Source organism: Octopus sinensis, linkage group LG5 (assembly GCF_006345805.1).
Source record: "Octopus sinensis linkage group LG5, ASM634580v1, whole genome shotgun sequence".
NCBI lineage: Eukaryota > Metazoa > Mollusca > Cephalopoda > Octopoda > Octopodidae > Octopus > Octopus sinensis.
In genome coordinates, this window is record NC_043001.1 from 88,768,359 (window position 1) to 88,782,133 (window position 13,775).

Sequence of the window (13,775 nt, forward strand, 5' to 3'; positions counted from 1 at the left end):
CACACTTTTGTTCTTGGCTCTTTGACCACTTTACTATTCTAGAAAGATCTATGAAAATATTTTTAATCATTGGAAAAACAATATATCCTCCTCTTCCTTAGGCTTATCTTGTTTACTTTTGATTAAAGATGATTTGTTTTATTTATTTATATATATATTTTTTTCATATTCTCCAATTGAAATTGGAATCTTCTTTCCTTCTTCCCACAAGTACCCATAATTATTTCCTAACACCCACACCTTCCCTTTGCTCTGCTATCTCCATAAATTGTTAGATCTTCCTCTTTCCTCTCCACCTTCCACCTTTACCCCCTCCTTCTCAGTTAGATCCTTGGGGCATGGTGTCTAGGTGGAGAGTTTGCCCTTAATTTCAGATCTTCAACAAGTTTTAACATCAGTGTTTGCAGCACTTTTTACTTAATGCTCATATTTTCATGAAATATAAATAAATAATACATTTTTTTTTACTAAAAAAACTGGAAAAAAAACAACTTAATAAAAATATCAAAACGTCTTTTTTTTGTTTTAAACATTTTTTTATTTAACTTTTTAAAATTATTTTTTTGTTATGTACATGAAAGTCAATAAAGATGTTTTAACTCTGCTTCTTTGTCAGTGAATTATCACATTTGTGGAGAGGACAGAGCTATTATATTGTCAACTTAATACAGTTATTATTTTATTAATCTTCAATTACAAACACAGTTGTTTATTCATTGCTTTTTTTAGAGTTTTTGATACATGATGTGGTTTACACTAGATCATGCATCTGTGGCTTATTGCAGTATTTCTTATTGGTGGTAGGATGAGGGAGGGCCTCTCTGACCCTATAGAGGATTAAAAGGTGGATGTGGGGCAAATTATATTGACTAAAATTAAGATGGTATTACCCTTTGTGTTACTATATTTCTGTTCGAATACACCTTCTTTATTTCAATTAATTTTGAAATTAATGAATAATTTAGTAAAATAACTTTGTCATCGTTAAGCTGAGTTTTGGAACATAACATGAAATTCTGATGGAATGTTTAATTTAGTTCACTTTAACCCTTTAGCATTCAAACTGGCCATATCTGGCCCAAATATTCTACCTCTTTTTTGTTCAGACTGACCAGATGCAGCCTCTCACATTTACCCTACAATGCCATTCTGAAACTAAAACATTTACATTATCAAAATTGTGAAGCTTTGAGATCATACGTGATTAATTCAAAACAATGTGAATAAATATGGATTATATTTAACAGAGTAATCTGAATACTAAAGGGTTAAAACAAGAAGTTAATATCATGAAACCAGGACAGTATAAGGCAAGTTAGTATGGAAATGGTTGAATGTTTTAAACTCCTGTTCCATAGCAAAGAAAAAAGAATTATGAAGATACAAACTCTGTTTTATCTTCTTGTTAATAAAGAAGAAAATGAGGAGAGGAAAGATTTTTCAATAATATTCAAATGGTGGGGTAGCTATTTTGCAGTTTTGAAACCACTGGGCCAAGCAGATAACAAAATTACTACCTTTGGTTTAGAAATAAGGAATCCAGGTTTGATTCCAATCTCATACTACACACATATCCAGGAATAAGAAAGACACTTGTTAATGATCATTAATCAAACTAATCAAAACAACATGTGGATGTAAAAGGTTTTAAAATTCATTTCATCTCTACAAGTATGATTAATAGTGCTAAATATAATTAACAGGTTGTTGCAGACATTTAAATGCGCAGGATTGGCTGTGTGGTAAGTAGCTTGCTTACCATCCACATGGTTCTGGGTTTCAGTCCCACTGCGTGGCACTTTGGTCAGGTGTCTTCTACTATAGCCTTGGGCCAACCAAAGCCTTGTGAGTGGATTTGGTAGATGGAAACTGAAAGAAGCCCATCATATGTATATGTATATATACATGCGTGTGTGTCAGTGTTTGTCCCTCCCCAATATCGCTTGACAACCAATGCTGGTGTGTTTACGCCCCCATAACTTAGCGGTTTGGCAAAAGAGACCGATAGAATAAGTCCTGGGGTCGATTTGCTCAACTAAGCATGGTACTCCAGCATGGTTGCAGTCAAATGACTGAAACAAGTAAAGAGAGAGAGTGTGAGTGTGTATATTTGTAATAAAATGTATGTCTTAACAAGATATGCACATATACCATCATCATCTAATGACTCTTCCATGCTGGTCTGAGTTGGATAGTATGATGGGATCCAATGAGTTTAAGGACTGATCATGCACCAATGTTTTTGGCATGGTTTCTACAGCTGCCCTCTCACCACCACTTCCTAATGCGTTTTTCATAACACCAGTTCTAGTAGCCATAAGATTTGCAAGATCCCCTTCAACTGAGTGGGATTATACTAGAAAAGGAGGTGGCTTTATGCTAGGTTTTGTGTAGAAGAGATACATGGCTACCTCGCAGTGAATGAGAGTAATCAGTGGAATTGGAAAGAAGGTGGCAATGTATCACATTGAGTTTTCAAGGTACCCAAAGGAAAATAGAAGAGGGAGTGGACGGGGACAAGCATGGAAAGGGTGGGTGCCAGTTGCAAGAGTGTATGGGAAGAGCAAGAGGTAGTTGGAGATGGAGTAGAAGTGAATGAGATGAAGGTAGTGAGTGGTAAACAAGGGCAGAGTGGGTTGATGACAAATATGAGTTGTAGGGGTGAGTGGGCAGTGCAAAAAGAATGAAGAGCAGCTTAATAGTAATAATATGGCAGACAGCAGAAGAATGAGAAAAAGGGATATGACAGGTGAGAAGTAGCTTGCAAGAATGTGTGGAGAGAGTGAGAGTTATATGGTGAATAGTGGGGGTAAGTCAACAAGCAGTGGTTCAAGTAGAGGGAGATATAATAGCACAGAAGGATGTGGGGACGGTGTTAAGAATGAGTGATGGATGTCAGAAGTAGGAAAGATAGCTGGTTGAACAGAAATGGATGATGAAATATGTAGTTCTCTCATTTAATTACAGCAGTAGAATACTGCATAAGGTGATGACAGGGGTGGGGAGTGAGGAGTCCAGTTGTGTATATATATACACACACAATCATTGAATTGTGTCAAAAGAAAATGAGAAAGGAATTTTTAAGTTGTCTCATAGAGTATATTAGCTTATTGAAACTGAATTTATCCCTCACAATTCAAGTTTCAGACCAATGTATGTGTACGTATATATATATATATATATATATCATCATCATCATCAAAAGCATCCGCTTTCCATGCTAGCATGGGTTGGACGGTTCAACTAGGGTCTGGGAAGCCAGAAGGCTGCACCATGCCCAGTCTGATCTGGCAATGTTTCTACAGCTGGATGCCCTTCCTAACGCCAATATATATATATATATATGTGTGTGTGTGTGTGTGCCTATGAATATACATATGTATGTGTATATAAAAAAAAATATGAGAAACAGAAAATGGAATTCATGAGACTTTATTCAGATCCACTATGATTGTTTCAACTCACCATGCACCAGTACCTTACAGGTGAGATGCTGTACAATCAGTTGTTATGCATCTCCTCAGGTGACTTTTCAAAAAGTACCTTGTTTTTTCCTTGTCATTTTGTTTATTTCTATAGCAATACATTTGGATTAGTGTAGCATATGACCCCCCGTCTCCATAAGGAACTGAGATATAATGAAAGAATCTGTCTCATATAAGCCAATAAGATAAAGTATACAAGGATAAAAGTATAAAGATTGAATGAAATGGAGTACAATGATAATAAGACACAGTTGAATAAAAACATAAAATACACATGCGATCAGAACAACAAAGAGAAAAACGATTGAACATTTGTATTGACCTCTACATTTCATCAAAACAAATAAGTTACATTATCCATATATATATATACATATACATATATATCATCATCATCATCGGACGTTAAATGATGATGATATATATATATACATATACATATATATATATAAAGATAGATATACATACAAACCTATATATCCATGCATACATTTCACTATATCTACACACACACATATATCCATACACAATATACATGTATACCTATGCACACACACAGGTATATATGTGTGTATACATATAAGTATGTGTGTGTATGTATATACATATATATGAGTAGATAGGCTTATAAGTCAATAAGTTCATTCCTCTGTATATGTATGTATGTATGTATAAGGGCCGGTATATGGCAGCCTATATAAATTAATGCATAAATTTCTAGAGGTTCAAACAAAACATTAAAGGATTATGATTAAAACAAATAGATTTTACCATTAGAAATGATATGTCTTTGTGCAGTTTGTATGCAAAATATTCTTGGCTTAATTAATCATATAAATGTACCATCCTTTCATTAAAATTATCACTACCATGATTATGACTTCAATGACTATAATCACTTGAGATTAACTATATTGAACCATCTTTATTCTGTAAAATATTACATGAAACAGTAGATGGAGATATCAGCAAAGGTAGAAGAGTGAAAAAAAAAAAAAATATATATATATATATATATATATGTGTGAAAGAGAAGATTTTTGTCAAGTGTGCATGAGTGCCCATATGTGCTGATATCACTGCATGCATGTATGTATGTATGTATATCTATGGGCACACATTAATGTATAGCTGTGTGCAATTGGATAAGAATATTCAAGTTAGAATGTATGAATGTATGCATGCATGAATGAGTGTGTATAACAATGTGTGTGTCTATGTTGTGTACATCCCAATCAGTGGTATTGGTTCTCAGAGTGCATGGATGTGTTTGTGTATCAGTGCATGTAAGCTAATGAATGTGTGTTGTAATAAATTAACTCTAGGTTCAAGAAATCCCAAGAACTATCACCAGACAGATGTGGAAGCATAGGAAATCAGAGGGAGGAAGTAATAAAAAGAAATAAGAAATGCAAATGAGGTCTGAATAATGCCTGGTATTAATCACTCAGTACCTACTTGGGATGCCTTTCTCTGACTTTAGTTTCATATTCTATCTCTCTCTAACCTATTAAATGTGAGAAAGCCAGTTATGATATGTCTCTTTGTACATATAATTTATTGGTCAATACAATGCCTGATCATTTCTTTTTTCTTTTTTGTTCTGTTCTGATCGCATGTATATTTTATGTTTATATTCAACTGTGTCTTATTATCATGGTATTCCTTTTAATTTGATTTGATTTGATTTATTCTTTATTCTTTTATTCTTGTATGCTTTATTTTATTACTTATATGAGAAGGATTCTTTCATTATATCTCAGTTCCTTAAGGAGACAGATAGTATGGTACACTAGCCAAAATGTATTTTTATAGAAATAAACAAAATGACAAGTAAAAAACAAGGTACTTTTTCAAAAGTCACCTGAGGAGATGCATTTTCACCTATGATGCAGGACAGTTGATTGTATGGCATCTCACCTGTCAGATACCAGTGCATGGAGGGCTAAAACGATCATAGTATGTCTGAATAAAGAGTTTTGTGACTTTCGTTTTCCAATGAGGCTAAAGCAAATATTGACTAATGAACTGAGAAAGAATTGCTCAATACAAATGTAGAATGCAGAAATTTTATTTAAGGTGGTCTAGTCGCCTGTTATTCTGAAGTTTCCGTGATGTGTGGTTGCTTCTTCAGACAAAAAAGCCTGGACAAAGTGTATGTGTATATATTTCTTTTATTCTTTTACTTGCTTCAGTCATTTGTCAGCAGCAATACTGGAGCACCACTTTGAAGGGTTTTAGTCAAACAAATCAACCCCCAGGACTTATTTAAGCCTGGTACTTATTTTACCAGTCACTTTTGCCAAACTTAAGTTACAGGGACATAAACATGACAACAGGTGTTGGTGTGTTTACGTCCCTGCAACTTAGTGGGGATAGGGGGACAAACACAGACATAAAGACACACACACACCTATAGAAGAGATACATGGTACCCAAAGGTGATGTTGGTGCCAAAGGAAGTCATTTGGAGATCAGAGTTATATTTTCTGATGGTCTTTAAAAATGCATGGATTCCTCAGTAGCAACAGTAAGAAGCTGTTTAAGGGGCTCTGAATCAACAAGGGCTGCTGCATTACCTTCTCCATTAGAAGAGCACATTACATTTGTCTTTTGCTTCCATTTTTGGCTAAATAATTTTCAGGAATTTTGGAATTTTCTGCAGCTCATGTATGTCTGGCTGAACCTAGCCTCTGCTTGACATACTCTTTAAACTTTCTGGCCTGGCCTGGCTTGCCCTGGTGGTCTTGTGAGGTTTCATGGTGCCTGTATGCATCCTACTTGGCAGAATTCTATCGAAGGTGAGCCTGTCATTCATTAGACATTTCCTATTGTCAATGGACAGCCTATCTTGTAGCATTCTGTTCACTGTGGTTTTCACATTCACTACCAGTCTTGAACTTTCTGTGAGCTGCATTCCTGGCAGCATTAGCTTGCAGTCTTTTTCGACACTGTCCATTTGTTTCTGTTGTCCTCAGAGCATAATCGTGTTTGGCAGCAGAAGATACTGGAACTCTCTTTTCTGTAACATTAACAATGGAAACAAATTATAAGAAAGTAAGTGTAAGCACACGTCCCTTCCTGTTATACCACGGAGGAAAAGACTTTTATGTTAAAAAAAAAGAACACTCAAGAAGGTACATGAACATTGATGCTGTAGAATGAAATCATTACTATCTGGTGCTGGCTTATGGTTTATAAGGTTAAAAAAAATTTTTTAAACATGATTTCAAGAAAAGTAAGACACAAATGATTGAAGTGACAGAATATAAAAAATGTAAAGAAAGATAGTTTTTTGTGAAATATTTTCAATAATGTTTAATGTGAAATCTACAAAAACACCTGCAAATTATTGAGAAAGAAGGAGAAATGGTATAAGTAAGAGAAAGAGAGAAATACATAACATACAGCCAAAAGAATATTTTTCTTTTTCCACATTCTCCCCATCCTTGTTAATGCTTATTTTTTCTTCCTCCCACTCCTTTTTTCCATACTGCTCTTATTTCTTGTGCTTCAGATGTTATCAGATTTTTATAAGGAGATGTAAGTTCTGTGACACAGAGAGAGAGAGAGAGAGAGTGATATTTATGTAACAATAGGTAGTCAGTGAGGTAAATTGGGTGAAGTTTTGAGAGAGAGAAATAGGGGGAGATAAAATAAATATTGATACAGAGTGAGGCAGGATCATATGAAAAATGAAAGAGAATAAGGAATAGTGGAGTGGAGGATTAAGACAAAGAAAATCTAAAAGGAAGAAGCAGTGGAGAAACAACCATGTGTTATGAGAAGATGGGAAGAGAACCAGATGTATACACACAAACATTTATATGTATAAAGATAGATAGATACATACATATATACATACATATTTATATTTATATGTAGCTACTTGGATAGATTTCAACTGGTATTGGCCCAAGCCATGACTAACTTAAAAGCACCACTTACAGATGATGTTTAATCACGTTTAATTTTTACAGTCATACTCTGGGCACTTATAACCGATCCAAGTAAAGAATTATTGGTTGCAGAGCTATATCTGAGTGTAGGTGGTTTATCTGGAATTTGTCCAGTAACTGTTTGTTATGGGATATTTTTCTTCTCTTTTACATCTTGGCACAATGTTAAAGAGAGCAGGATCAAGTGAGGTGAAATAATTCTGTCTTAATGTTTTGATGTGAGCTCAGCTTTTGCTGAGAATGTTTGGCATGAGAACCAAGATTTGGGTAAAAAAAAGTTGATGTCAATATTATTAGGGCAATGGTGATGGAATATTTTCCATATCATGCAAATGGTATAGTGCTTATGGTAGCTTTGAAGGGGCTAGAGCTTGAGTTTCTTGAACCAATCCCACTAATCAAGACTTGTCACTGATTTTTTTTTTTGTGACTAATCCATGAAGGACTTCAATTTTTATAATACTTTGTTTCATGTGGAGAGACCTCAGCTGACAGCAGTATTCAAGGAGAGGACAGGAAAAGGTAGAGAAGAGAAAAAGAATAGCAGAAGCATTCCTGGACCTAAGAATCCAAAGGATTCATGAGCACATCCTGTGGACCATGTCAACTTTGCTGTTTATATGGGTACTCCAGCTTAAGGTATTATAGGTAATTACTCCAAGGACTCTAGCAGTATTTGATGCCATGATCGTTGTGTTCAGTGAAGGAGAAAGAGGTGGATTATCTGTATCCTCTTTTCTGAAGTTGATTATTTGAAATTTATCACCATTTAGCTGCATATGGTGTATGCTTTTCTTCTTTTTTCTTTCTTTTTCTTTAGCCCATTAGATAACAGCAAGCAGATCTAATTGGAGATATGCCCAGTCTCCTCTGTTGACGACCTTCAGCAGCTTAGAGTAATTTTCTTACAGCCAAGTTTGATGGCATCTGTGATGTCACGAATGTAAATAAGAAAGAGAAGTGGGCCCAACACAGTGTCTTGTGGGACTCCATTAATGATTCTCACTGAGTTTGATTGAACACCATCAACTGCAACATACTGGGTTCTGTTCACAAGAAAACACTTATTCCACTTTAAAAGTTTCCCCATAGACTCTAATACTGGATGGTTTCTCCCACAGGATGCTGTGATCAATCTTTACTGAAGCTAAGGCATATTATATCAGTATAAGAGCCCTCTCTTAGAGTCTTTAGAATGTCTACAAAGTGATGTGGGAATTTTGTTAGGCAGTCTCTCATTGCAGAAACCATGTTGGTTGGAATTAAGGAAGTAAATTGCTCAAAATCTCATCACACTTTCAAATAATTAGATGACATGAGAGATAAGTGAGATTAAGTTATTAATTGGTAATTCAATGTAAGTGAATTTCTTCTTTTTTAGAAAAGTAGGGCAACTGAGATAGAAAATGATAAGGAATATAACCAACATCCAGTGATTTCCTCCAGAGAATGGCAAGTAGGGATGTGAATTGATGTCGACATTCTTTCAGGATTCTAGTGAAGAACTTATTGGGGCCTGCAAATGAGTTACTTTCTTAATTTTATTTATATCTACTATGATATCCAGAGTGCCAAAAGATATGTCAGATAGGTTGTGCTGTCCAGATCAACCATATTGGGATTGCCGAAAGCAGATGTTGTCCAGATCAACCATATTGGGATTGCCGAAAGTAGATGTTGTCCAGACCAACCATATTGGGAATGCCGAAAGCAGATGTTGTCCAGATCAACTATATTGGGATTGCCGAAAGTAGATGTTGTCCAGATTAACCATATTGGGAATGCCGAAAGCAGATGTTGTCCAGATCAACCATATTGGGATTGCCGAAAGCAGATGTTGTCCAGATCAACCATATTGGGATTGCCGAAAGTAGATGTTGTCCAGACCAACCATATTGGGAATGCCGAAAGCAGATGTTGTCCGAACCAACAATATTGGGTTTGCCAAAAGCAGATGTTGTCCAGACCAACCATACTGGGATTGCCGAAAGCAGATGTTGTCTAGATCAACCATATTGGAATTGCCAAAAGCAGATGTTGTCCAGACCAACCATATTGGGATTGCTGAAAGCAGATGTTGTCCAGATTAACCATATTGGGATTGCCGAAAGCAGATGTTGTCTAGATCAACCATATTGGGATTGCCGTAAGCAGATGTTGTCCAGACCAACCATATTGGGATTGCTGAAAGCACATCTTGTCCAGACCAACCATATTTGGATTGCCGAAAGCAGATGTTGTCTAGATCAACTATATTGGAATTGCTGAAAGCACATCTTGTCCAGATCAACCATATTGGGGTTGCTGAAAGCAGATGCTGCCCAGGCCAACCATATTGGGATTGCTGAAAGCACATCTTGTCCAGATCAACCATATTGGGATTGCTGAAAGCAGATGCTGCCCAGACCAACCATATTGGGATTGCCGAAAGCAGATGTTGTCTAGACCAACCATATTGGGATTGCCGAAAGCAGATGTTGTCCAGAACAACCATATTGGGATTGCCGAAAGCAGATGTTGCCCAGACTAACCATATTTGGATTACCGAAAGCAGATGTTGTCCAGACCAACCATATTGGGATTTCCAAAAGCAGATGTTGTCCAGACCAACTATATTGGGATTGCTGAAAGCAGATGTTGTCCAGACCAACCATATTGGGATTTCCAAAAGTAGATGTTGTCCAGACCAACTATATTGGGATTGCTGAAAGCAGATGTTGTCCAGACCAACCATATTGGGATTGCTGAAAGCAGAGCTGTATTGTTTCTGCAGAATCTCACCATATCTTTAGCATCACTATGGAAATTGTTGTCTTTGTCAATCAGATGTCCAACAGATGAAATAGCATCCTTATGCTTTTGGGCAAATGAGAACACTTTGGAATTGAGTTCTATTTTGTCACTGGCCCAGTTCTCCTCTGCTGATCATTTACACACACATGTAAACATATATAGGCATGTGTGTATCTGTGTGTGTGTAAAAATAAAAAACACAAAAACAAGGTAAATAAACAAACAAGGTATATTAGGTTGATGCTCAGGAAAATTGGAAGGAGCCTTTAATTTTGGGGGCATATGCTCTTCTATGGAAAGGATAGATGAAGAAAGAAAAAAATGGAGAGAAAAGAACAAACATAACCCACTTAGATGGTCACCACATGCTGAAATATATATAAATTATACATACATACATGGATGCATGCATGCATGTATGTATGTGTGTGTGTGTGCGCATGCACATGCACATACCCGTGTGCATGCATGCCCATATACCATTTCACATTTTCTAAATTAAACAAAAAAAAATGAAAGATATTCCCATGTCAAAGCAGATATAATTTATACTAAATTACATATGCTTTACACATGTCATCAACAATAGGCATATTTATCATTTGCGAAAAGCTGAATTCCACTTTAAAAAAAGTCATCCCATTTCCTTTTTAACATTTCCCTTCTAGCCCAAGAGACTTTACGTCAAAATTCTGCTTGTTTTCCTTCAAGTTTTTAGGCTGGACACCAACCACATTGCTCTCAGTAGACTAAAAGAACCTGCAATGGTCAACAGCCCAAACTAGCCTCTTCTAACTTGATGGTCGTTGAAGATGGCTGTGTCAGTTTAAAAGAGTCATGGACAACCTTTTTCGAGAAGCAGGTCACACTACTAAGAGAATTCAAAGAAATATTTCGTAAGTGTGTCCTTTAGAAAGTCCCCCTGGTCGCAAATGGCCCAAGTTTAGTTTAAAACGACCAGTAATCAACACATGTACGCATGCGCAAGCCTGAGCTATTCTGAAATTAAACTGACATTTGCACAGGCATTCATTCAAGCCTTCCTTTATCCGCACCGACGATATCCAATGGAATGTCCGTCGATTTGGGCCAATGCAACCTGGTGCCAGTGTCGTTGCAGACATTACTGCCAGATGCAAAGAGTCATGACAAATTTCACAAGTTATCTGGTCTTATTCGTTTACAATGTCACTAATCCATAGTCCTGATTTGGTACTTCTTTTATTGATCCCGAAAGGATGAATGGTAACAACGAATTTTATATAAGGTGAAACGTATATAAATTATAGAAAATAAGTGAAATAGTATTCTGGAACATTAATATCGTTGTGAAAGTAATTACTGACCAAATGGAAATTTCCTAAAACTTTAAATCTCATACTTTTGTCTTTACGGTCGCAATCATAGGCTTTCAAGTTCGATAACTATCGCAATGTTATTTAGTAATTACTTCCCTTTAGTTAAATTTTAAGAAAATATGCGTTATTATTTTTATCTTTTACTTGTTTTAGCTATTGGACTGCTAGGGTGCCGCCGTGAAGGAAACGCAAACGAATTCACCCAAGTACTTATTTTTTTAAAACCCTTGTGCTTATCCCTCCAGTCTCTCATGCTGAACTTCTAAGTTACGCAGACGTAAACAAAGCCAACACTGATTGCCAAGCGGTAGTAGGCGACAAACACGCATGTGTGTGTGTAGAGCTCCTCAATGGATCTTGAGCCTAACAATGACACTTCACGCAATGAGTACATATTCCATTTTATTAAACCTGACCAATATTTTTCAAGCAATGGTATAATTTGTCGACTAGGAACTTATTGCAAAGCTGCATGATAAACAATATTTTTTTGTCTTCCCACTCAGGGGTCAGTACAGTTTTTTTTCTGTGTAACCTCTTTCTTTCTTTCTTTATCTCTCTCTCTCTCTCTCTCTCTCTCTCTCTCTCTCTCTCTCTCTCTCTCTCTCTCTCTCTCTCTCTCTTTATTTTGATTGTTTTCAACCATCACTATCACCAGTACCACCACCATTGCTACCACAACAGCTATACACACACCATTCAGATTTCTGATGCCACCACCTCAATACCTTTGACTTCGCCACCTTGCCCTCCACCACCATCACCACTATCTTTCACATTGCTTACTATCACCGTTGACCCTGACTGCTTCAGCTATCCCCACCACCATCATCATCACCATCACCGCCACCTCTATCACAACTACAGCTCATACTATTACTATCACTCCATTACCATCACAACCGTCAATCTACTACTGTCTCTATGCCTTCTATTACTATCATCCCAACATGAGCAATAGTAGGACTGTCAATGAATAGTGAGAGAAGGGGTCAAAGTGTGACACACTGACACACAAATTAGTTTTCGCATTTATTATATTAGATTTATATATAGTCAATAAAACATGTCAGAAAAGAAGCACACTAAAGATTAGAGCAGTAATTATTAAAATAAAAAGTTAAATTCTGGCCCAAAGGCCACAGCCTTTTGGACAGCTTGTCAGCCTCTATACAAAGACAAAAAAATTAAACTTTCTACCATGCGGATGTGAGGAAACGCTCAGATATCGTGATCTAATGGCTAACATATAAAGACATTAATGAGGAGGGGGTTATCTCACCTGGACCAGAGGATAAAACAACCCTTATAGACCCAAAATAGCCTAACCAGCAAACAGGGAGATCCAATTTTCCAGTAGGTAGCCCTTGAAATGGACACATTTAGAGAAAACTTCCTTATGACTATTTAATGCGCCAGGTTTAGCATACTCCTCAAGAATTTTAGATCTCTCTATGATGCAGATTTTGCAATGGCCACTCCTATTAATATATGGGCTTGGGTGTTCTTTTATTTTCCACCTAATGTCACATGGGGTCCCTTAATCTTTGAAGCACCACGCATGGCTGGCCAGGGATATGACAAAACATCTTTCTGAGACTCTGAAGGATGACTGGTGGTTATGGAAGTGACGTTTGAAAGATGTACTCGCCGATCTGATATATTTACAAACTTGTGATGTGGCTATGTTCGCACTCCTGGTATATCTCTAGTAGGCTCTGGGCCTGGGGATACTGTTGGTAACACCGTTGCTGACATTGTCAATATGGCACAGTGATCCAGTGGTGTTATTGCTATGGATATCATTTCTGGTCATATGGTTGGCAATGAAGCTGCTGGTGTTAGTGTGGGTGTTGGTAACATATGGTGCGGGGCTTGTCATTCCATTGGTGTCGATGATAATTGTTTGGTCATCATCTGTGGTGGTTGTACTGGGGACGCCGGATACCCCTTCTGTGTCTCTGGTCCTGGATTGGTCATCGTCTCTAGGTGTGGCAATTGTACCAGTGGTAACATATGGTGTGGTCACTCTATTGGTGTCAATGATAAGGGTTTGTTTATCATCTGTGGTAGTGTTACAAGGATTTCTTGGCTAGAGGATAGATTCGAGATTCTCTTGCTTATACCCTTCACTAGGTTCTTGAAAACTATAGTGGGGTAGTAGGAGGCTGTGCCAATAA

General features: G+C 36.8%; 1 long non-coding RNA gene across 2 annotated transcripts in view; it reads left to right on the plus strand.

Moving 5' to 3' along the window:
* The window catches only part of LOC118763373, a 3,615-nt gene extending 3,011 nt beyond the window's left edge, over positions 1-604 (plus strand). For both annotated transcript variants that reach the window (XR_004999121.1, XR_004999120.1), the window contains exon 2: positions 1-604. This exon is cut by the window's left edge and continues 85 nt beyond it. This is a non-coding gene — a long non-coding RNA (uncharacterized LOC118763373).
* Positions 605-13,775: the final 13,171 nt, after the last annotated feature.